This window comes from Macaca thibetana, chromosome X (genome assembly GCF_024542745.1).
Source record: "Macaca thibetana thibetana isolate TM-01 chromosome X, ASM2454274v1, whole genome shotgun sequence".
In the NCBI taxonomy this organism is placed as follows: Eukaryota; Metazoa; Chordata; class Mammalia; order Primates; family Cercopithecidae; genus Macaca; species Macaca thibetana.
In genome coordinates, this window is record NC_065598.1 from 107,884,220 (window position 1) to 107,911,095 (window position 26,876).

The following is a 26,876-nucleotide window of genomic DNA, read 5'->3' on the forward strand; positions in this document are numbered from 1 at the left end:
ATTAGTAATACCCTGGTAGTGAATACTTTAGGCTTTCTAGGACATATGGTCTCTGTTGCAACTATTCAATTCTGCCATTGTAGTCTGAAAGCAGCATTAGTTAATATGTAAACAAATGAGTGTGGCTATGTGCCAATAAAACTTAATTTACAGAAACAGCAAGATGGATCTGGCCTGTGGGCCATAATTTGCTGACCCTTGAACTACAGGTAGAGATACTGATTGAATGGCAATTTCAGTAGTTCAGCCTTTAGCGAGGGCTAGGTTTGTCAGAGGGAATCAAAAAATAAAACCACAAATATATAAAATAAACCTCAAAAATATTAAATAGTTGTAGTTTACTGGGTAATTTAGGCAGAAGTTTATTTTTAGTCGTCTGAAGAGCCAAATAATTGCAAACAAACTTTTCACTTCTGTTGTCCAAATCTCCCCTTTGCTTTCTCTCCATGAACACAGTCCTAGCCCTCAGAAAGGATCTGTTTATGCATATACCAAAGAGATTGCCATGAATAAAAGCAAACTATGAACCCAGTCACTTAAACAGATGCCATATAATCAGTTTAGCTGAAATTTTCACTACAGTGGATTTTGAATCCAATTAGGATAATGAAAACGCAACTACAAACAAAATGAATCAATATATTCAGAAGGGTTATTAAATACCAAAAATTAGCCAGAGAAGGTGAATGAAATATCTGAGAAGCTAAGTCATGTAAGGCATCTTGAAACAAAGACCCATGGGAATAGTAATGCTATCTTTATCTTTTCGTGGGGGCTGGGGGGGTGCAGGGCGGGGTGGGAGGGAAACCTTTTTAGGTCATTAGGACAAAAAAATCCAGAAACTCCCAGGAAGCTTTTGATGTCCTCAACTCACAGAGCATTTTTCCTCTATTAAGCAGGAAATAAAAGCATTTTATTTTATTTTTGAGACAGGGTCTCATTCTGTCACCGAGGCTGGGGTGCAGTGGTGTGATCTTGGCTCACTGCTACTTCCGCCTCCCGGGTTCAAGTGATACTCATACCTCAGCCTCCTGAGTAGCTGGGACTGCAGGCATGCACCACCACGCCCGGCTAATTTTTGTATTTTTTGGTAGAGATGAGGTTTCACCATCTTGTCCAGGCTGGTCTTGAACTCCGGACCTCAAGTGATCTGCCTGCCCTGGCCTCCCAAAGTGCTGGGATTACAGGCACGAACCACCGCACCTGGCCTAGTAAAAGCATTTTAAACACGACTAATTGAGCATTATGTGACATGAAATTAACTGAAAAAAAAAACTTATTTATGAAATGCTTGATGTGGGCAAATGGAAATATTTAGAGGACAGAAAAAAATGATATCATTGAGACCTGATTGCATGCAAAAAAAAAAAAATGCAGTTGTCAAATGACAGTTAAGTGTGGCTAATGAAGTTAGTGGTAGGAAGGAGAGAAGGTTGACACAAGAGACTCTGACAATAAAATAAGTTCATTAATTATCCTTACTCAACCTGGATCCAGTGGACATCTGAAACTATCCCCTAAGACGTTAGAGCATCAAATCTTTATCCAGTTGTTTAGTCATTGAATAAGCAATAAGTTGAGGAGATGTCAATGAGACTACACCAACATGGTACCAGAACCTCTGTTCATTTTGGTTAGCTCCCTCAAATAGTTGGTCCTTTTATGAGTGGGACCAGGGGATCAAATTGCCTTTGGTGTATGCTAAAGTTCACCATGTTGGCTTTATTAAATTGACTGGCTGTATCATCAATTTGACTAGTTGGGTAATTTGGTGGCCTATATAGATACAACCTATATTCTGACTTCATCGTTTAGGGTAGAAAATGACTGTAATAAATTATTAACATCAAAAAATAGCTCTCTTATTCCAGTTCCTTATAAGATTCCAAATATCACATTTATGTACAAAATGGATAACAATGACTCACAGCTAGTTCACAGGCAGCAAATGTAGAGGGTCAGATGAGTAATCTTAAAACTGAAAGTGGAGAGCAATAGAGGAGTACAGGAAAGGAAGACAGTAAACTTTTGATGCAATTCTTGGCACAATCACTATGTAAGTAATGTTTCTTTTCCTGTACCCTCCCTACTCCCCTCCTGGCCTTGGTAGGTGACAGGCTGATCCATTATAGTACACGGTGCCAGTGACTAATAATAACTTTAAGGTACTGCTTCTCCAGAGGGTATTTGCATTTTAAGAGGACTCTGGGGGCCTAACATAAAAGAACACATCTCTAAAGGGAGAGTTTCTAGCACTGTAGTTAGTCTGTAAAGAATTTAGGGCTACATGAGAGGTAAATCTACCGAGGGCCTCAAATCACGTCGTGTTGGCAGACGCCTACTCTGGTTAAGTACAAATTCAGTGCAGAATAATAGAGTCATGGTATCTACCATACCAGGATCAACACTTTTAACAAAGGTTAAAAATATCATGTAACTCAGCCATTCTTAACTCTGGATGCATATTAGAATCATTTTGGGGCCTTTAAACAGTAAGATGCCTGTGACCTACCTCCACAGATTCTGATTCTGATTTTATTGGTCTGGAGTAGATCATAGGCATTGGAATTTTCAAAAAAACTTTCCAGGAGATTTTAATGTGCAGAGATATTTGAGAAACATCCACCTAATTCTAGATTCTTAATGTTGGAAGAGACCTCACAAGTCATGAAGACCAATCTCTATCTCTATGACAATCTTGCCAAGTGCTTGTTTACTTTTTGCTTGAACATCTCCAGGGAAAGCATTCCTCCAGGAAGCTCTTCATCTTTAAACATGATTGTCATCATCAGCTACAGCCAAGACAGTCTTCTGGAAGACAAGAGAAACCATGGGAGTGTCTCTATTTTTGAAAGCCAATGACAGATACACCACAATCCTCAGTAACCAGGAATCAAACAAATTCAAAACAAATCCCACAAAATCCTTTCTGACACAGTTGCAAGAGAGCAAGTGGAGGGGGCAGAAAGTGAGTTTTACCATCAGGAGTTCAAATAAAAAGGGTACTTTCGGCCGGACATGGTGGCTCATGCCTGTAATCCCAGCACTTTGGGAGGCCGAGGCGGGCGGATCACGGGGTCAGGAGTTCGAGACCAGAGTGGCCAACATGGTGAAACCCTGTCTCTACTAAAACTACAAAAATTAGCCAGGTGTGGTGGCATGTGCCTGTAGTCCCAGCTACCCGAGAGGCTGAGGCAGAAGAATTGCTTGAACCCGAGAGGTGGAGGAGGTGGAGGTTGCAGTGAGCCAAGATTGCACCACTGCACTCCAGCATGGGCAACAGAGTGAGATTCCATCTCAAAAAAAAAAAAAAAAAAAAAAAAAAGAGAGAGAGAAAAAAATAGGTACTTTCATGTCTGTCTATTCTCATACTGCAACTGAAATGGTTATTTGCTCATCATACCTAACAAGTCCAAATGTCATGCATTATAATCAGGGCTAAAAAGATTTGAAATAGATACTGGCTTAGAACAATGTTTTCCAACCATGACTCTGTAGGTGATCCATCTTTTAAAACGCTTTGCGCCTGTTTCTTTTCCCTTCCACTCTTTAGTGATAGCAGTTGGAGCCTAGCTCCTGAGACTCTTACCCTGTTTCCCATCTTGTTATCCCTTACTTTTGGGGATCCTGATAGAGGATTTAAATTGTTTACTCTTCTATAATGGTATCTTCTATAGTATGTTCTATAGCAAACCAGCACCATGGAATGTTCATAATAATTTTTTCAAACAAAAGTTTCTGTAGTCAAGTTGTTTGGAGAAATGCTGGGTTAGGCAAAATTAGAACTGATTTCTTTATTGTATGACTTTTTGGAGAGTTCAATATGCTAGTATACTTGTGAATCTCTAAGAGGAAATTGCAGCATTTTCCAACTTGGACTATGCGAATCTTTTAAAATGAAGCAGCAGCCCAGGACTAGTGTATTGAAGAACATTCTTCAGGAAAGCAACCTGGTCATCACTATAATCTGGTTTAAGGAATATTTGTTTGGAGAACAGGATCATACGTGGGAGGAAACTTGGTGCTGAGAGGTACTTTGTCCCTTTTCTTGTGTTTTATATACAAACCTTTAATAGTCTTGATTTTTTCCTCTACCAGAAAGGCCTCTTCAGCCCCTCTAGCCAATACTGATCTCTAGATCCTCTTTAAATTCTTAAGTGCTCACTGGCTATGGTGCCCTTGTCCTAAATACTGAATAATGAGTGTTTTTTCTGTCTAAATGTTTCATTTTTCTTCACCAAAAGAATAAGTTCTTTTAGGAAATAGCAGTACATTATTCTTTCACATATTCCACAGTAACTAGCCGAGTGCTAGCCTTAACATTTTTAAAATTTATTAAACAAATATTTACTGAATATCTACCATATTCCAGTCTTGAAAGCTAGCTTTTCTTAGTATAGTAAAGCCATGTGTCATTGTAACCAAACTTCCCAGTTAATCCATATTCCACAACTTCCTCAAGCCCACCTCCCCTCACTCTAACACCCACCTCTTTTACAGAGGATTTATAAGAGTTAAACCATACAAAATTGCTGTTTTAGTTTGTTCTTACACTGCTATAAAGAAATACCTGAAACTGGGCAATTTATAAAGAAAAGAGGTCTAATTGGCTCAAGGTTCTGCAGGCTGTACAGGAAGCATGGCTGGGAAGGCCTCAGGAAACTTACAATCATGGCTAAAGGCAAAGAGGAAGCAGGCACATCTTGCATGGAAGGAACAAAAGGAAGAGCACAAAGAGGGAGGTGCTACACACTTTTAAGCAACCAGATCTCATGAGAACTCCCTCACTATCACGAGAACAGCAAGGGGGAAATCTGCCCCCATGATCCAGTCAGCTCCCACCAGACCCCTCCTCCAACACTGAGGATTACAATTTGACATGTGAGATTTGGGCAGGGAGACAAATCTAAACCATATCAAGGGCCATTATTTTTTATTCACAAAATTGGCAATTTCCATTTTTATATGGTTTTTGAAAAACTTACCAGGTGTATTAGTCTACTCTCATGCTGCTAATAAAGACCTACCCGAGACTGGGTAACTTATAAAGGAAAGAGGCTCAATGGATTCACAGTTCCACATGGCTGGGGAGGCCTCACAATCATAGTGGAAGGTGAAAGAAAAGCAGACTTACATCTTACATGGCGGCAGGCAAGAGAGCTTGTGCAGGGGAACTCCCATTTATAAAACCATCAGAACTCGTGAGACTTATTCACTACCACAAGAACAGTATGGGAGAAACCACCCCCATGATTCAATTATCTCCACCTAGCCCTGCCCTGGAAACATAGGGATTATTTCAATTCAAGGTGAAATTTGGGTGGGGACACAGTCAAACCATATCACCATGCAAGGGGTGGTCTGCCCATAGGTCACCCCCAGCCTAGCCTCCTATACTTCCCTTATGTCCCTTGTTGGCTATTGATTGCTGATGGCTCCAGAGATGATGACAGGAGTGCTCTTGTTCTCAATCAGCAAGGAGAGCTTCTCTGGCTGTCACTGTTAGAACTCTCAGGACACCTCGGACTACAATTCCTTGAGTTCAATTCCCAGACTATATAGAGTTCTTACTGTACCCTTATTTGCCTTCACTAAGACTGCTGATATCCAAACAGCTCCTTTCCTGGGACTGGTTGTCACACTATTGTGTTGATATACTCCCTGTGATACAGATCCTCAATTCCTGTGCTCAGTTTCCCTGTGTTTTCCAACAATTTGTTTATCCCTGTCTGGAATCCCCAACCAGGACCTATTTGTACACTCAGACTCTATGCTGCTCTCCTACTTACATTTAGCCTTCTGGGCCTTGATCCCTGACCTATACCTCTACCTATGCTTGACCTCCAACTAATCTGGACCTCTGAGTATTGTCCTCAGCTTATATACTGGAGTTCGGAACTTTACCTATGCTCTATTCTGTTTCTTCCGATCCCTCAGGTACTGTTCCCAGCATCATCCTTATTACTTACTTTGATGTGGGAATAGGGTCCCCAATGGGCCTCTAGTCAGATTACTAGCCACAGGCCCACCATCCCAACTTGACCCCTTGTTCTGGCCTGTTTTTGCTTGCCTTATTTTTTGAGATTCCCTGAACCAGGCATGATAGTCATTAGACTTTTTTAAACCAAGACAGGAATTTGATTTAAACACTTTACCAGGTTTTCCAACATCGATATTTGAAGAAGGAGATTTAATGAAAAGGTATGTTTATGATGATTTATCATTAGGATAAAAGTCAAGATCCAAAAGCTTGTATACAGTATTGTTCTGTTAAAAAAATACATATGTGTGTGTCTCTCTCTCACATATGCACGCACACACACATACTTGCATAGAAAAAATGACTGAACGACTATATATAAAAATATTGACAAAGATTTTGTTTGAATAATGGGGTAACTTTTTTCTCTATTTTTAAACAATTTATAATGATTATGTTGTATTTTTATAATTTTAAAAATACCTTATTTTAGGTAACATTTTCTGACAAAAATGTTGTGACTGTGGTCATCATTTTAGTTTCCTTGCTGTGGCCAAAGACATACTCCCCCTATCTATAATCTCACAGCGCATCCCAGCATGCATTTGGCTACCATTGTCTTCAATTTCTTCTGTAAGCACATTTATCCCTGGGAGACGATGGCAAGGAGCCAATGATGAGGGAAGGGCATACAGGAAGGGAAGGAAAATCTTATCAATGGACTCAAAAGCTGTTTTTCCTGTGAAGACCAAAAAGTCATACCCTCGTGACACCCCCTTTTTAATGGAAAAGGTACAACACAAAAATGCTTGAAATTGGAGTCACAAAGAATGGCTGGGGTTCAGGGATTGAGAATATCCCCCTTTAGTATGAAATACAGATTGGTGTCTTCTCTGAAGCAGCAGATACCATTTGGCAATCACAATGAAGGAATGGGCTTACTGAATACTTTGGATGTGTGTAAAGCACTGAGGTATGCTGTGAGGAGGCCATGCAGTAGAAACCATGTGTCTTAAACTTTAGCTAGGAGACATAAGACGTAAACCTATGTAAGGTTTACATATAGATATATAGATGTTAAAGGTCATCATGAGCATGAGAACCTACACAAATGCAAGGGAGTTGCTACTAGTAGTTTTTAGTACAGAGGTTCTCACTAAGTTCAATAGACATCTGAACCACTGGAAGATATTGAGGTTCCAGACTCACTTCTCAGAAATTGTTCTCCAGAAAGTTTGAGGTAAAACTCAGCAACCTATATTTCGGTGATTTTAGTGCTTATTATCTATGAACTACACTCTGAAAAACAGTAGAGAAAAGCTAGAGACAGATAAAAACCTGTCTGAAGTCTGGTTTTGCCATTTACTAGTTATATGACTAAAGAAAAGTGACTGAAATGCTCTGAGCCCATTTCTTCCTCTCCAATAGAGATAACAAGAACCTACCTCAAAAGGAAGAGGTGAGGAGTGAGATAATTCATGAAGAGCTTCAAGTACAAGACACATTCAACAATTTTTTTCTTCTACATATACCATCAAGATCATCATCAAGGCATATGCTAACTGTGAAAAGCAGGACAAATATATGATATGCTATAGGAGTTGCAAAAGGGGAGAAATCATTTCTTCCTTCCGGAGTGGTCGAGAAACTCTAAGCCAGGAAAGTGCATCTTGAACTAAGTTCTGAAAGGATAAGAATGGTCTGGCTAGGTGCGAATAAGAAAAGATACACAGAGATAGTATAGGAGTCAAACTTGACTTACTCACCAATTATTCCAAGGTTCAAGCCTAGAGAAAAGCAGACCACAAAATCCAGGTGGACTGAGATACAATTAAGAAAACATCTTTGGCAAATCGGTAGCTGAAGTGAGATGGGGAACAGGAACTCTGAGACCTTCTATTCCTTTAACCAGATACTGCCACTAGGACCAATTGCACTGTTTAGGCAGATCTGAAAGCAAAATTGTGTGCTATATAACTGAGTGGCTAATCAATCATCAAATAAAAAAGCCACAGAATCTGACCTCCATTGAGATATCTCCAACCTAATGAAGGGATGGAGATACAAGGCTGGGTAGTCCTGCAGGACTTTTGGGTAGTTCCTTATCCAAACATCAGACTATAATTTTTCTTATAACTTTATACTATTGAGATTACAGGTTTGGCATCTAAGAGATTCTTTGTTCCCCAAATTGTTTTCCTGTAATTAGAGTAATTGTGACAGCACATCCCTTGCCTCATACAGTCTCATAAGCGAAAAGTTAAGTCATATATTTTATGTAATATACAGATAGGAACCAGGAAATGTTTTCAGAACTTTGCTTTTCATCAAGATATAACTTTCCTAAATTCTAAGTAGAATCTTACAGAGCAAGCATAAATAACGCCTAGAGATACTTCGGTATATGTCTCACTAGCTGATATTAACTCTTTTTTTCTTTTGAATCCTGGCCTTCGGTTTTTATTTAAATGTTCTATTTCTGATTAGACATGGCCTCACAATTAGTTCAGATGCTAGAATTTTGTTAGGTTGACTCCCAACTGATTCCTTTAGCAGTTAGGCTTCTCTTTCTCTATCCTTGATGAGTGATATGATCGCTATACTTTGATTGCCACAAATTAAAGGAATAACCTAAATTTGTGTTTTTTGTGTTTCATATCATTTAGGTGATCCTTGATATTTCTTCAGTCTCATTTTCTCATTTTTTTCCACTAACTAAAAAAAAAAAAATCAACAAACTAGTAAACAGACAAACACACACACACACACAGAGAAAGAGAGAGAGAGAGAGAAGGAACGAACCACATAACCATCTTTTTCATAGTAACAGAAACCTACCATGATTGGATTGTTGCCATCAGAAAGTGGTACTTTTCAACTTTTCAGATAGACCCAGCATCTGTATATACTGTGTTCCTAGAGACTGCATGGGTCTTAAAGTAATTTCCATATGGCAAAATCTTAATTGTGCATGTGCTGATCCATGACTATATGTGTTGGTGCCTTTTCTTCTGTTTGATCATGGAAAGAAACCAAGGATCAAGTGGTTAAAGGCAATTAGAAGTGAAATGAAGTCAATGTCCTGAATAAATAGTGTGGTGGAGACTATGGGTCATACAAGAAGGAGGATAATATCTCCCTGTGTAATTTTTCAATACTGTCACTACTATTAGCTAATATATAAAACATTTACCACTGCCAGACACTTTTAGAAGAACTTTAAATATAATATTTACTTCTATAATTCTCACAACATGCTGCACATAATAGTTCATACTATTAGTATCCTTATTTTAGAAGTGAGGAAGTTGAATGACTTGCTTAGGATCACATAGTAGGTGGTAACACTCAGATTTGAATGTATGAAGTCTGCTCGAGAGTCCATGCTCTTAAATACTACACTACTTAAAAAAGAATTGCATTCAGTTTAAACATTTACATACAATGAACTATAAAGAATATATGATGGGTTCTGATACCAGCTTGTAGGTTTTCCTCCCTACAGAATGAGTGTGACTTTGTTTTGGTGTCTGACATTATTCTTACCTTTCTCTGAATCCAATTTCATGCCCCTTTTTGCTTCAGAATTCCTTATCACTTGATAACCAGTTAAAGATGGAGCGGAAAGCCTTTTATTCTTTAAACAAGGAAATTGGTTGTCTAATCAAGAAGAGGTTTTGGTGTGCTGTGGGTTAGAATGTCCAGAAAGGGAAGACAAATGATTTTTAAAAATTAATCAGCAAAAAATACAATATTTAGTGTCTTAGAATTGAAGGTAAAGTCATTTTCATGGCTCTGGCTACCACCTTTGCTGCTTTTGTGGGCAACTGTGGAATTGTTTCATGCCTCCCATGGGCCAACAGTTCTATTTCTTAAATAGGGCAATAGACTAAAGTGTGCATAGTTTTGGTATCAGAAGTCTAAAGCTGGAGAGACTGAGGCATAGAAGGGGGAATTACTTGAGGAAGCATTGGCCTTTTGAGGGGATGCAGTTGCATAAGGGAGGCAGCGCAGCATTATAGTATGGGACATGGACTTGGGGCCAGGCTGCTTGGGTTTGAATCCAGGCTCTACGACATACTGGCTCCATGACAGTGGACCATTCGCCTAGCCCCTCTTTGCCTTAGGTTTCTCAACATTAAAATGGTGATGGCACTATAATAGTACCTAACCTACCTCATTGGGTTGTTATGAAGATTAAATGGATTAATATTTGTAAATCCTTTATGTGTCTGTCACATGATTAGTGCCACATAAGTTTTTATTAAAATAGAAAGATGGCCCCATAAAATTGGTTTTCACAGCTGTTTATTACTTAATTTTTGCTCATTATGTAAAGAGTTGTCTTTATGTGTTGGTATAAATGGAAATCTCTGCGTCTCTAGAATATTGCAAGATAAGTTGTTTAGTGTTTTAAAAAGAGAAACCTTGCCTTTCTTAGCATTTTCTTCCTGCAGTGATTATGGATGACATTAACACGATAGCATTTTACTCCAGTAACAATTCCAGCTGGAACACTACCGTTTTTTGTTTTGAGCCTCAGTGACAAATCCAATCTTGTGACAGAAGGAAAGTAAGATGATAGGTGTGAAAGCACTTTAGAACGTTAAGAGGGCCTGAGATTCTGGTGCCAAAAACTCTTTGAGGTTCACCCTTTGGAGATGTCCAGTTTTCAAGGGTTTTTGCCCAGAACTATAAGTGTGAACTCCTAAAACAACAATGACAACAGCAATAACTACTACTACTACCAGTAATAGTGGTAATATAAATAATCAACACTTTCTATGTTCTTACAATGTGCCAGGAAATGTGTTACTGCTTCACATGAATTATTTCACATAAATGCTTCTTGAACGCTGCTGTTTCTGCTGTTAAGTCTCTGAGAACTGGTTTGTTCCTTTTCTTCATCTGGGATGAAATAAGCAAGACTTCACAAAAAATAAAGTTGGGTTCTATTTGCTTGACAATGGGGAAAAAAAGCTATTCCCCTCTCCTTTCTCTACTTCTAAGTTGTTTTAACAACACTTTGAATTATTAATTCCTTATATAACCTTGGCAAAGTAGGCATTTTTAATGACAACTTCATTTTAATGATCCAGAAAAAAAGCATCCCCCTCAAAGAAATGGAAGGGAGACTAAGAGGAGCAAGAGAACAAAAGGAAAGGAGGGAAGAAGGACTAGTAAGGAAGGAGAGACAACTCTACCAAAGTGATTAGAATGACAGGCTAGAACATAATATCATCAGTATTTAGGACATGTATATTTTTTCTTTTTCTCATTTTGCGTTAGAAAAGGAGAAAAGGCTAGAAGAGTGAGTAAGCTCTGGGGTCAAAGAAAAGGACTAGAACTTTTCTTTCATGCCAACAAAAGTCATCCTTTTTGGGCCCTTGCTACTTCTCCAAGAGTTGAGCTGCTGGATGGGCCACCTCAGAAAAGCCTTACAGAGAGATAGTGAGCAAGATGTGGCCAGAACTCCAGGATGTTTAGTTTTGTCTGCACTGGGGTGGGATGATCCTGAGGATGAATTTGATATTTGTCTGGCAGGCTGGAAGATGACCTTGAGTTAGTTGGTGAACCTGAATTTCACAGAAGGTGCCAGCCGGCTTTGGCCATGTGGTCCCATCCTTATATGCATATTTGAATCTTTTTATCTCCTCATGAGCATTTTGGTCCGCTTATTCTGTACAGCTGGAGAACAGACCAGGAACAGAATAATATCACATTTTAGGGCACTCATTTTCAGACTGTTTAAATTTACCTCATGTAGGACAATGAGAATCATCTGTTTTCCCTTAAATCTCAGCCATAATCCCCTAAGCCATTCACAACTAGCTGGGAAGGTGCCCATCAAATGAGGACTGGATCTCAATGTTGATGTTACCACAGTAGCCTTCTGAATACACACAGAGTTCATTTATTGATATGCAGAGTGCTCATTGATGTGTACACAGAGAGTAATTGAGATGATAATTTAAACATTGTTATAAACACTTGTGGGGGAGATTTTCCTTAGCTCCTGCACAAGTAAGCCAGTCCACAGATTTCAGGCTCCAAATTGAGAGTCAAGAAATTGAGGCATAGCAAGCCGTCTCCTTTATGCTCAAAATTCATGCTACAGACCAACCCACAGTCTTCTGCTTTTGAATGTATTTCCTCTAGTCCAGATTGATTTGTAATGCATTTTCCTCATCCTTTGCCTTAGTGCTAGGATTCTTAGGTGAAAGGTTGATCAGTTGCAAAGAATAGAATCCCACTTAGGCTAGTTCAAATCACAAAAAGGATAGTAATTAAAAGGATAAAGGAGAGAGGGAAGGTTCTGGAAGAAATGAAGTGAAGAGAATACCACATTGTGTGTAGAAAATAGGCAACTATATTATATCAATTAAATCCCATTTGTTTTGCAGGGGGAAGTGTGTGTAATATGATCTCTTCTTTGAGTATGTTTTCTATTCTACTGTTTTCTCTTTACAGATTAGCTTTCTCTACACATGCTTCTCAGCTTTCCTATAGCTTTAGCTTGTAAGTAACTTTGTCTTGCCATGGCACCAACTCTGACCCAACTCTAGATGATGTTATAGCTAACTAATTTAGTCACCATGTCCAAATAATTATCTTAGCCCATTTTATGGATTGGTAAACCCTGGATCATATGTTCATCTTAACCCAAAACGTGTCCATTGTCCTTTGATCAGGGACCAAGATTACGTGAACAATTTCAAAAACTGAAGCTTTCGCTAGTTGGCAATTCATATCTACTATATATGCCACTCGTAAATGTGAGAGAAATAAAAGTCTGCCATAGTCAGTACTCTTTTGGTGACAGAAAGCACAGTTCAAGCCAGTTTAATCAAGGCAGGGAAATATATTAGATTATGTATACACAAGTTTCAGGAGTACGGCTGACTGGAACAGAGAATCCAAATGATATCCTTAGAAATCGCTATCATTTCTCTGCTCTGGTTTTGTTTTTGCTGGAAGCCATTTCCAACAAAGTGATAAAGAAAACCTTCAGCACCTCTAATCTTACTTTCTACTAGCTTAACTACTTCACCAAAAAAAGAGCTCCTCATCTGTGTTGATTCCAAGTGTCCCAGAATTTTCTTTGATTCAACTGATTTGGATCATCTGCTCACTTCCAAGCCGATCACTGTGTCCAGGAAGATACTGTGCTTTTATTGACCAATCCTGGGTCATTTGTCTATTTCTCTACCTGGAAGAAGGGATTAAGCCAACAGGAAGAGATAGACTCTTTAACCGGAAAAGAAGATATTGGGCAAAATGATAACTAATGCTTAAGCATGCTGCTTTGATAGCAACTTTCCTAGTACATTATCTGTATGCGCAAGAGGCTTATATATTGCTGTACAAACAACACTGATATAATCAGAGCATTATGTTTGGCTACTAATGTTATGGCTAATTACCTCAGTTTGCCTATGCGTAAATTAAAGGGCTTTTACTGGACAGGCTTGCTAAGGACCTTTCAAACACTGACATGCATGCTAGTCTCAGGTTCTCAGACTGCAACCACTAGAAAGAATATAAGGCAAGTATTTAAACATTTACTGATTCTTAAGTTCAGAGCCCCAAAGTAATAGACAGTAATTCAATCTTTTTTTATAAAATAAATACTATTCAGATACCTTGAATATGGGCTTTGTGCTTTAAATTTTTCTTCGTAGTTATAGAAACGGGTTTCTACTGAATCATCCAAAGTTATTTTCTTTTTTTTTTTTCTTTCTTTCTTTTTTATTTATTTATTTTGAGGCAGGGTCTCACTCTGTTGTCCAGGCTGTGGCATGATCACAACTGACTGCAGACTCAACCTCTGGGGTTCAGGTTATCCTCCCAACTCAGCCTCCTGAGTAACTGGGACTACAGGCATGTGCTGCCATGACCAGTTAACTTATATAAATATATATATATTTTTTTTTTTTTTTAGAGATGGGGTCTCACCAGGTTGGTCAGTCTGGTCTCCAGCTCCTGGACTCAAGTGACAAAATCACTTTCAACCAAATTAGAATGCATCTGTGAAACAGGTGGTCACACTTAAGTGACAGATACAACATAGTCAAAGTCAATTTGCCCATTTTGTAGAATAGAACTTTATGTTTTAAGTGACTGAAAACACATCTCTAATTTTATTTATGTAATAAAGGAAATATGGAGGGGCCCATATAACTTACAATTCCAGAGGTGAACAAAGCTTGATACAACAAGCCAAACAATGTCATGACAACCCAGTCGCTCTACATCTTTCTACTCTGACTTCGGTAGTACTGGTTTTATTTTCGTATTCCACATGGTGGATACGCGGCAGCTCTAACCTCTGCCACATCATAGTAGCAAAATGGTGGCTGCCATTCTGGATCTCTCACTCTTACTATATTATTTAGGGAAAGACAGATAAATTTTTCCAGTAGTTTCTGGACTTAGTCCTTTTCACTCTCCATCACTGGTATGAATTTGATTGAGTGCTCATCCTTAAATTAATCCCTTTGGTTAGGGGAATGAGATTTGCTGATTCATTTAGGTCAATCGGTGCCCATCGCTGGATTTAGGGGATAGAATCAACCCCATCCAAACTATACTGACTTAAAGTCAAAGAGAAATGAATTCCTCAAAGGGTAATCAGTGCATCGTGGCTGGAAGAAGGGAGTACAGTTGCTGGAAAGGCACATAACACATGTCTATTTTTAGCTAATGAAAACAGTGGGTCTATAATATATCAAGCCTTCAGAACTATACCTTTTAATTAAATATGTTTTTAAAAAAATCTAGGATGATACATTAACAATTTTTTTGTGGGGGTACGTAGTAGGTGTATATATTTATGGGTTACATGAGATATTTTGATAAAGGCACAGAATGCATAATAATCACATCAGGGTAAATGGAGTATCCATCATTTAAAGCATTTGGTCTTAGTTTTTGTTATGAAAAATCGAACTATGCTTTTTTAGTTATTTTAAAATGCACAATAAATTATTGCTGACTATAGTCACTCCGTTGTGCTATCAGATGATCGATCTTATTCATTTCCCACTTTCCACCCCCTGACTGCCCTTCCTAGCCTCTGACAACTATCATTCAGAAATGTTTTATTTTTTAGGTAATGGAAATAGCTTTACTTTTCACCACCTCCTCGCTGCACAATGACTCCTTGGAAGATTGTGTACCTTCTCAAGTACTTTCAATTATAAAGATAGCTATAATTTGAACATTCCAATTAGGAAGTAGGTAATCTCTCTTTCTCTATTCCTAATGGGTCTTCCACCCCTTATACTTTCATTCCCCTGTCTCTTGGGATTCAAGAAAAATAAGCATCATTTTTTACTTAATTGGTGCTTCTGACAATTCTCTCTTGGGTAACTCTGGCTGCCCGTTGTGACAGGCATTGAAATCCAGGCTCTTTAATGAAGCAGGTTTGTAGGTTCCCTGAAGCCACTTTCCCAGGTGCCACAACACCACATAGTTTTCTGATGTAGGCAATATATGCTCCTGCTGACTAGGACTAATGGACATTTTGAAAGCTACAATTTTTCAAATGGGAGCAGTAATTTATTAAATTAGAATGAAGTTCTTGTAGAAATATGGAAAGGCCCAGAGGCTCTTACATATACTTAATGCAGAATAATCATCGTAATAGCAATCGCAAGGATGAAATATTGGTTACATAAGCATCCTGTTTTAACTCTTCTTTCACATGAGTTGTATACATAAGCCTCTTCTGTCTCAGGCTCACTGTCTGAACCTCATTGTCTCATTTTAGATATCTTATCACTTACTCATCTTTTTACAGATATGGTTCTACTACTGAACCTCATTCTCCTTTGACCTCTTCTAATACTGATTCCATTTCTCTAGGTCCTTTTAAATCAAATTGTGGATTTGAGACACAACAATTTTTTGAAGTTCCAGATCCACTTATCCTTCCCTGTCTCAGGTTTCAAGTCCTAGATTCAGTTTATGGGCTCAGTATCAAGACCCAAATTCATAGTATAAGGATTCAAACAAAAGATATGTTATTTAGGAGTGTTAAAGTATAGGAGAATAGAGCACAAATAAGAAATTTGAGAAAACCTAAGGCAACACAGACCCCAGGCAACCATTGTTTATATTGCTTACCAAAGGACCCAGATCAGAATAGTCCTAAGAATTCTTTCAGAACATAACATATCTAGTGTTTATTTTTCTTTTTACTTTGACTCTGTTTATATTCACTTGACAGGTCTTTGAACTTTTTGTCCTCCTTCTTCTATCATCATACTGTATCACTACATATGCCTGCCTTCTGTTGTTTGATTCTTTTTTGAAAACTCATTTCACCATTTTTCTTTGGCCTCTTGTTCACAAGAATATTTTGGCACGCTAGTTTATCATTCCATTCCTCTCAGTAATGTTGTGGCATCTTTCCTACTCTATGCTTCTGAAAAAAATGGAGAAGCAGCATTTCATTAAACCTGATAGTCACAATGAGTCATTTAAGATAGTTATGAAACTCAATTCATAATCGTATGTCATATTCCAAGGTCCCTGGAGTTATTTATGGCCTAGGGAAGCAGAGTACTCTTTGTGTTACAGAATAGAAACAGAAAAAAAAATTTTAAAAAGAAAAAAGTTTCATTATTTTAAATCAAATCAACTTTGAGTTAGCCAAGACAAAGAAAGGACACATTCATAGCACTTCACATAACAAAGAAAGAACACATTCATAGCACTTAAACACATACACACACACACACACACACACCCTTACACAAAAACTAAATCCAAAATTTGCCTGACAGTTTTTTTTCCCAATTGCACAGGTATTTCTTTCTCTAGGGAGAAAATTCTTCCCCAGATAAGTTGCTATTACAATTGGGGAAAGAGCACATGTGTTATATGCTACCACAAACGTACACACACATATACACAATTAGCAACAGTTTTAGTTGATAGCTTTAGAAGAATTCAACTAACAGTCTCTCTACTCCTATTCTTGTTCCTAGGCTCTCTGTTTTTAGTCATTCCATGGTTCTTACTCCCACTGCCTCCTAATCTTACCCGTGGGGATAGATAACTTTTACAGTTTACTTGTTGGTTTTAATCTCTAAAAAGTCAAACATGCTTTTCATCCTTTTTATTTCAAGACTGAGAATTCTAGGCTATGTTAGGATTATAATTTGACAACTTCCTCTTCAAAAGCAGTTCCAAGAGTTTGCTAAAAGTGACCCCATGGACTTTATGGGATTTCTTTCTTTCCCCTCCCCTCTGCAATGCAACCTCTACACCCTCCATCTTTTCTATCCAAGAGAGAGATTCCTCTGCCAAGTCTGGACAATCTCATGGAATGTCCTCCATGAGAAGAGTTCAGGTCTCGTGAATGTGTGAAGACTTTAACTCCTTGATCTCTTCTTTTCTTGCTTGCTCTCTTGCTTGCTTGCCCTCCCATTTAGTTATAGTGGCTCATTTTGGTTAATTGAAAATTCTGGTATCAGGAGGTTTTATCCCAAAATAGGAGACTTTACACCCCTTCTTAGCAACTACGATTTCAGCAAAAGAGGATGGCCCTTCAATTGGAATTGACTAAATTCTTTCTTTCTTTCCCTATTATTCAGCTTCAACAATCTGCTTCTACCAATAATAGATGCCACTCCCAAATGTTTATAGACTCACTTTTCCCCTTCATAGGTATTATCAAAGATCCAGGGAATATTTGCAAGACACACATCTATTCAGATACCTTTTATGCAAATATTCTTCTAAGAAGTTATTCAGATATGACCCTGAAATGACAGCTACAATATCTCAGCTAATACTTCTGTAATGTTCCCAGCAAAGCCATGGGTCTTGCAGTGCACCAGCACTTGAATTTGTTCATTCATGCAATGGATAGATATTGAGCTCTTGCTACTCTTCTGGATGCTGGACGTAGAGAAATGAACAAGAAAGGTGTGGTTCCCCTCATTATAGAGCTTTCGTGTAGTGGTGGAGATACACAACAAACAAGTGAACAGATTAATAAGATCAATTGTGGTAATACTAAAGACTAGGAAGAAAAGAGGATAACATGCTAGAAACTGGGCAGAAGTAGAGGTTTCCTAACCATCCATTTTACAATGAATGGTTAAAGAAAGTCTCTTTAATGATGTCTTTCTTCAGATCTTCATGTGAAGAAGACTATCATCTGAAGAAAGACTGTTTTCAGGCAGAGGGAACAGCTTCAGTATGGATAAGCTTGTGGTGTTTGAGAAAAAGAAAGTTCAGTGCAGCTGGAGCAAAATGACCAATGGAGAGAGTAGTAATAAATGAGATTACAGAGGTGGACAGGGGAAGCTTCTGTTGAGGCAAGTTTTAGATAAGGTTCATGATAACAAACATAGCTTGAGGGTCCACACAGACTAAGGTGACTATTACAGTACCCTTCCCAACAGACTCTCTCAGTTCCTTACCCACATCTAGGGTAGGCAACCATCCTGGTTTTCCTGGACTATCCTGATTTTATCAGTGAAAGTTCATGTCCTAGGAAATCCTTCAGCCTTGGGCAAATCAAGATGGTTAGTTATCCTGTGACATATCGGACCCTGCCCCTAACATGCAGAAATACCATCCCAAGGTCTGAGCTGTATCTTCCCCAAGTTTGTATGGAAAAAGCACAAAGTGTGCTCTGTGAGTGGCCTTCCCTCCCTTCTCTTATTTCAATACGCAATTCCCCTTTCTCTTTTCCCACGGAGGAGGCAGAGTTATCTGATCAGAAAAGGGTAAAGGTGGGAGAAGAAGAGAGTTTCAGTCTTAAGCAGAGATCAGTTCTGAAACAGCCTTTGTAATGGGAACACTTGGAAGTCAATTAAAAACAATAGGAGACTCGCCGATTGTCTGAATGAATCAGATGAACTGGCAAAAGCCCAGTTCATGCCAGACAGCATGACTTGGAAGTGAACCAGCAAGTTTCTGTGACCCTTCCCATCTGCAGGGAAACGAAGACATACATAATCATTTCTTCCGATTAAATGGTTGGAGGGTCTCCAGGGTAAAGTGCTATCTGCATTGACATTAAGGCCCAGAGGACAACTGCTTTTAAATTAAGGGCAAGAGGGAAATTATTTGGGGAATGGTAGGGTCACTTGTGAGATAAACTCCTTGCTTATTCTGGTATCACATCCAAGAGTCCATAGCAGTTTGCCAGTTGGTATCACATCCAAGAGTCCATAGCAGTTTGCCAGTTGAACACAGAGGCAGAGAGTCTTGCATACTCATACTTATGCCAAGAGAAGGACCAGTAGTAAGCTTTTGATTTTTCCATCTAGAGTATAACCATTTGGAAAATATAAGCAAGAGACAGAAGTTGAATCACAGCTTTTCTACAAAAATAGACACCTATTCCCTGTTCAATTACACTCTGTGAAATGCCCTTTAATTTAAGATGCTCCTGTTTTTGCTACTATTTTTTTAAAATAAAAGCTCATTATCTGAAGCACCATAACCTTCAGCACCATTGACATAAATATGACGCACTCTCCATATTAAACACAACTTTTCAGCAGCTCGAGGACTGACCATAAGCAGGACACTGAGGATGTGATCACAGTGAGATACATAGTCAGATGGTGACCCAGAGGCTGTGATGTGGGGACGAGATTTTTGGAGGGATGGATGAGGAAAGAAGGGAGCAAAATCATTTCTGATTAGTAAGGCTCTTTGCTTTAGTTAACCATTATAGGAGCACGAAATATCTGTTGTTTCAGAAGCATTAGTGTCAACCCAAGTGTTCCCATCATGCAATACTATGTGTGTCATAGGGAGTCACTTAGTCAGGACTTGTTGAATATAATGGAATGGGAAGAACGTGGGTAATGGGAATCTACTTTATCTAATAGCTGCAGAGTTAATTTTAGCAGATATTCTGAATTCCTCTCAAAGAAGTAAAGGACTTGGATATTTTTCTTCTGTGGATTCCCTAGCCCAATAATGTAACTACAGTGAGACCATAGAGGCCATTGCTTAGGTGATTGTGTGGTTTGGAGGTACCCCCTCCACAACAAACCCTCTACTCCCCATGAGAACCCATTCATAAACATGAAGTCTGACTGAAATTCCAGTATCCCAGATTTATTTCTCCTGCTTAAGGCATCGAGGCTTTAGGAATTGACTATTTATATATAACCATTCTGAAAGTCCTAAGACTCAATCCAATTGTTGGATTAGGCCTCAGAATCCTGGTACAATTTAGTAACTTAGAACTGCATTTCATCATAACATCTCACTGAGATCTGGGAAACTATGATGGATCTTTTTTGACTGGTGGGGGTGGTGATGATCATGGGAGTACAGACAGTAAAGATCAATCCAAAAGCATGGAGCATTGCTGAGAAGAAGAGGAGGAATGGCAACTCTGAGCAGCTATAGGTCTAGAGGTTGGGAAGTAATAGAGAGCAGAAGTAATATTGAGAGGTAAGAGCAAGATGAAGAAACAGAAATACTAAAATGACCAGCAGATAGGGAAAATATAATGAACTAGGTTAAACAAAGTCTGGATTTTCCATTGGTATGGACTAATTAATATCCTACCACCATGAACGTTTTTGACACAATACATTTTCTGAATTCAAGTCATTGCTGATATTAATTCAATTCAACAAATATTTAGTGCATATTTAGAGTGTGTTACACACTGTGGTAGGTACAGGTAAACCATTGTGACAGAGCCCCTAATGCAGCTTACAGTCTGGTGAAGATTTTTTGTAATTGCAATTAGTGTGATAGAATATACGATGGTGGGTAGTCAATTGTGTAAAGGAGCATGGAGTAGGTGCCTAACCCAGTCTTTAAAAGGGAAAAAGAAAGCCTTTCAGAGGAATATACGTCTAAGTTGATGCCCGAAGGATCAGTAGAAGTATACCATGTGGACATGGTGGGGGTAGAAAGAGAGTTCCGGGCAGAAGAAACAACATGTACAAAAGTCCGGAGGCCAAACATATTGGCACTTTCGAGGAACTGAAAAGCAAAGCAGTCTGGTTAGAACACACGCTGCAAGACACAAAGAATGAGAGATTAGGTTGGAGAGATAGGCAGGGGCTAGATCATGAAGAGTCGTGTTAATGTACTTATACTTAATCTTAAGAGCTGTAAGAAGTCAATCATTTCATAAAAGCTTTCCCAGATCACCTGGGGTCAGAAACTCAACTTATTTCTACTAATGCCATTCCTCTGGCTAAGAGAGACTCAGTTATGTAAGGGTCATAGATTTGGGTTTTCAAACCACCAAAGTGGAATACTTTTTGACCAGGTTACTTAAATAAAAGACGTTTGTAGATTCCCTAGGAGGATCACGTGACACAAACTAGAAAGAGTTACCCAGAGAACCTGATGATGATATAGAAGATCTATCTAACCCACACACAGGCAAATTTGTTCTATAATAGCCCTTCTGACTTGAATGCCTCTGATTCTTGACCTAGACCTTCTGCCTTTCACTTCTGTGCTCTTTCTGTAATCCCATGCTGCCTGCCCACATAGGCAATGGGCCCAACTTCATGCCCTTGGCAAAAGGTCTTACTCCATTCTCTTAATCTTTGCTATCTTTACCCAGTCAACTGAACTCCGGTTAAGGTCCTCCCACCCTGCTTATTCATGCCAAGTGCCCCTTTTGATCCCAGTCAATGCTACTTGGTGGGCTTCTCTGGTTGTTCTGTCTCTGGGAAGTTTCTGTCTCTGGCGAAGAGCACTTACTGAATTAAAGACCTTACTTTTTTCCTTCACTTCAGATGTCCTCCTGAAAACTTAGATTCTGCTTTGAGCTGTGGCTTATAGTAGCCCATGGGCATTGTCAACTTCCTGGGGGAGCCAGAAAGTCATCTCTCATTTGGCCATTAATATCAGTAAGTTATGACAGTTGAGGCAGTGTGATTGGATGGAAGGCAAATGCCCATTAGCAGATCTGAGCTTTAGTTCAGCTCTGCCCTGCTCTGACTGTGAGACCTTAAGTAAGTCACTTATTTTTGCTATGCCTTTGTTTACATTTGACTAAAAGGAAATAATAGATGTGAAAGTACTCTGAAAAGTAGAAATGTTCAGGAAAGATAAAGTAATAATTAGTATAATCACCATCATCACCATCATTATGTACAAGCCTGACATATGCTACACAGATCATACACTCAAATACATGCATTGGCAGGTGGTTCCTCACAAGCTCTGTATGTGCCCCAGTCCCCTCCCTGCCTAGAAGCTGCCCGCAGGGAGAGATGAAACGTGATGCAGTTTATGGCAGAATGTGTGCTCATGTAATTCAGTTTCTCCACCTGGACAACTGTTCTGCTTTTTGGGGTTAAGTATTTGTTTATTGAATGGCTTATTTTATGAATATGCTAGGCTGCCTTTCCAGGCTTTCTGACACACATTCCTCACGTGTCCTTGTCTGCCAAATTCTTCTTTTGTAGGTAGCCCCCCTATTTTTTTGTATCCACACTCCACAAATTTGTGCAAACATCAAATATGTTTGTGTTTGCAGCATGCACAGACAATAAATAAGTAACTGTTTTCTCTGTGTGTACTTGATAAATATGACCACAGTCTTTCTTCCTTGGTTGTGCTCAGAAGTGGCAAATGTCAAGTCAAGACTGGAGGCCCAGTCTAAGGCAGCTTTGACCAGCCCTGTAATAGAATCCTGGGAGGTACATTCTGATCTCAGCAAACAAGGCATGGGCTCTCTGCTACAGGGATAATGAAAATGATAGACAGTCACCTTGGAGGAAGCTTCTCCCGCCTGGAGCGCAGTTGAAAAGCAAGGAAGCCGTACAAAGAGCTACTAATGGTCAAAATAGCTGCTACATGCCCTAAAGCTCATGTCCTTTACACAGGGCAAAAAATGCACCTCTCCATCTTCACCCTATGCCAATATAGTTTAATTCCCTAAACAGTTCTAACATAATTGGCCACTTCCTTCCCCTGTAAATAGAAGTTTAGAAACAGAAAAATAGAAAGAGAACAGAGCATCAAACTTCCCCACTCCTATTGCTAGGTTATTAGTGTCAATCATGATGATAGCTGCAAGAAATGACACATGAGTTGAAACTGATAACTAAAAAGACCCAAGAAAAGAAAACTTCAACTGTTCAAGACTTGTGAGTGCTAGAGAAAATAATAATACCCGTACTATTCGTTCTTAAAGGCATTATTGCATGAAAGCACCACACTGTGCTTAATGATGGCATTAAGTCATCAGGAAAAAAACTTCTAAATTATATTAGATAACTTCTGTTTTAGGAAGCCTAAATCTCTATCACAAGTTTTTTGTTTTTATACTTTTAATTTTATAAGGAGGCAGCATGTGAAAGTAAACAGTATGCTGAAACTCAAAATATCCCAAGTTTCTTCCACTGATTATTTTATTCATCAAATATGAATTAAGCACTCTGCTATATGCCAGGCACTGGGGATCCAATGGTATAAAAGACATAGTCCCTGTCATGGTGGAGATCACATTCTAGTGGAAGAAACTGACAAGGGAATGAGCAATTAAAACACAGAGTGATCAAGGGATTAACAGGGTGCTGAGACACTACACAGGAAGGGACACTTAACCTGGACATTCAGGGAAGACTTCCTGCAGGATATGATGTCTAAGTTAATAAGTTATCCAGACAAAATTAAGTTGGATTGAGACATTCTATGCATAGAGCATATCATATATTCTAGTCTGAAAATGAAAAATAATTTGGCATGTTTGTGAAAATGCTAGTAGTTTGGTGGTAAGGGAAATATAAACAAATGCCAGTTAATTGGTTAAGATGTTGGACATTTTTCATGAAGACAGTGGGATGCCATTGAAAGGTATAAACTTACTGAATAACATGAATTAAATTTATATTCTAAAATATTTACTCTGACTACACTGTAGAGAATCGATTAGAAGGGGCAAGACTAGAGACAGGTAGTATGATTGGGTGGCTGTTTTAGTGATCCAGTGAAAGAAAATGATAGCCTGGTCTAAGACAGTGGGTGTGTTGATGAAGAGAAGGTGGATTTGAAAAATGTTTTGAACATGCCGTTGACAGAACATTGTGAACGTCTGGTGAGGGAGAAAGAAGAATCAGAGATAATGCCAAATTTTCTGGCACGGACATAAAGTATTAATAGATGACGGTAGTGCCATTTCCTTTGGTAGTCACTATTTAAGCACAAACTAGCCTTGAAATCAAATTCATTTTCCTCAATTGTAAAATAAATTTGAACTAGATAATTGGTTCTCAATATCAGGGATTTCAGTTCCCACCCCTACCCAGGATACTTGGGCAATGTCTGGAGACATTTTGGTTGTCACTTCTGGGAGGGGGTTACTGACACCTAGTGGACACAGGCTAGGGATGCTACTAAACATCCGACAATGCATAGGATAACCCTTTTCCTTCAACAATGAATTATTTGGCACCAAATGTCAATAGTACCAAGGCTATAAAATCTTAGGCTAGACAACATAAAGAACTTAGAGTAAATAAACTCAGAGACCTCTTCAAAGCTTATGAATTGACAAGCTAGAGTGGTTATTTACATTTTGACACTTTAGGGGATAAGCCTTAGTGGCCTGGAAGATTCTCTTTTGTGGACCAAATTGATAAATGAGGTATTATTATAATTCACCAATTAACAATAACCAGATGTTGATATATGTGGTCCCAATAACCTAAGTCAGTTTTCAAGAGTATGGGGATGAATTGTACACTACAAGTACTTGGAGTATGTATGTGTGCACATGGCACTTAGAGTGCATCTGCAAACTTATTCTGATCTTCCAGAGACCTAGAGTGCCTCTTGCCCATATTCTTTTTGGCCAGCATGCAATGTACCTACATATACTTTGTGACAGCAAGAACATGTGAGAAATGATGAGGGCTGGTGGCAGCCCCTGCCTGAGCTGTCTCCTGAAATTATCCTGGGCACCAGAAGCCCTACTTATGTAGCTTTAGGCCCCATGTATGGAACCACAGGCAGAGCACTACAGAGTATTCACTCCAGGTAAAGACATTTTACAATCTTTTGGCATTAGGGTATAGCTTAAATTGTGATAGGTGCTACTTTCTCATTCTGTACTAGGAGACACCTTTCCTGGGGGTACGTCTCTCCCCCTCAGACTTGGACTATCCAGGGACTTCCAAATGGTAATGGAATTAAACCTCAGACCATCTGTAGAAGACTATGGAGTTCCCATTCAGAATCTTTCATAATGTCTGGGCAGTGGAGTCCTTACCTTAGGCCTTCACAGCACATAGTAGGAATTCAATAAATAAGTGTTTGTTGAATGAATGAATAAATGAATGAATGAGATCCCTATACTGGGGGAGGGGGGCAGAAGAAGGGGGGGAAAAGGAACCCCTGAGTTTTTTGGAAGAGAAAAAGAAGACAAATCTACTTTTTATTAGCAGATATTTAGAGTGCCCACTATGTGGAAGCACTATTTGAGGTGCTTAGGGGTTTTGAGCAGAGCAAATCTGACTTATGATTTAATGTTATTCCTTTGGCCAGAAGCTAGAAGACCAGCTAGGAGTCTATTGCCGTAATTGAGGCAACTACAATGGTGGTCAAAACCAGCATGGTAGAAATGAATGTGTTAAGAAATGGATAGATTCTGGGTATTTTTTGAAGGCAGAGCCAGCAGGATTTCCTGATGGATTGAATGTGGCTGCAAGAGTGACTCTGAGATGAGAGACCTCTAAGGTTTTTGACTTGAGAAATAGGAAGTATGGAGTTGCCAACAGTTGACATGAGGAACGTTGTGTATGGGTTGGGAGTTTAGTTTTGAACTTGGTTTTAAATGTGTATTTTTTAATATGTATTAGACATTCAACTGAAGATATCATTAAGGCAGTTCGTTATATGAATCAAGTTTGGAGAGTGGTATGGGGCGAAGATGTGAAAGCCATGAAACTAAGTAAGATTATCAAGGATGAGTGTAAAGATAGAGAAAAGAACCAAGAACTGGACCCTGGGGGGCCACAACATTAATAGACAAAAGCCTATCATTTGACCAGAGACTAACCCTCTCTGCCTCTTTTTTGTGGAGTGATCGTAGCAGCAGCCCCTGCCCCCAGAAGCCTCCTGAAAGAGGACTGGGAGTATAGAGTCTTTGTTCTTTGGACTATGTCCCATTTTGCATTGCTCTCACAGCAACAACAGCTAAATCCTTCATGTGATTTTAAACCTCAAGAGGTTACTTGGTTATACATATTTATCATTTCTTCCAGGCTAATATAATGATTATTAATCCCAGCCAAATAAGAATCCATTCTTACAAGTGTGAGAAGACTTTTTTATCTGCATAATTCATATGCAAATATTTTGAAAATCAGTGTGAAATGCAAGCTGCCACCTGTCAGTTTGCTTTTTGCAAGGAAGGGAAAGGCACCATTGTCCCTGAATTTTGAGAAGAGCAAGCATTCGCCTTGCTCCATGCATCTTCATCTTGTTGTTTGCATGCTGAAAGGTTCATATTGTAGGTGTTATTTTAAGTAGAAGATCCACATCCCAAGTTGTTGCACAGTACTTATCATCACTAAGAAGCATTCCTTTCTTCCTTTGAGGCCACCCTTGTACACTTTCACTCCTCTTGGGGTATAGGCAGAGTTTATAGCATTGATTTCTAATTGAGGAGTGGGAAAAAGAGAAGCAACAAATGTCAGAGCTGAAGCATTGCTCTGAGGTCATCATGTTCCCTGCTCTGCCTCCCAGATAGGACTGCACCCAGAATTGGTCCTAATTCCCTTGAAACTGTTCAGGTATATTTCATATTGGTCCTGGCTCTGCAGGGCCCAAGTGAATCAATCATGATTTCTAAGCTCCATGGTTCTGGTGACAATGGCAATTCACAAGACAGGGGTGCAGAGGTACACTTGCTTTCTAAGATAGTTTTCAGCCT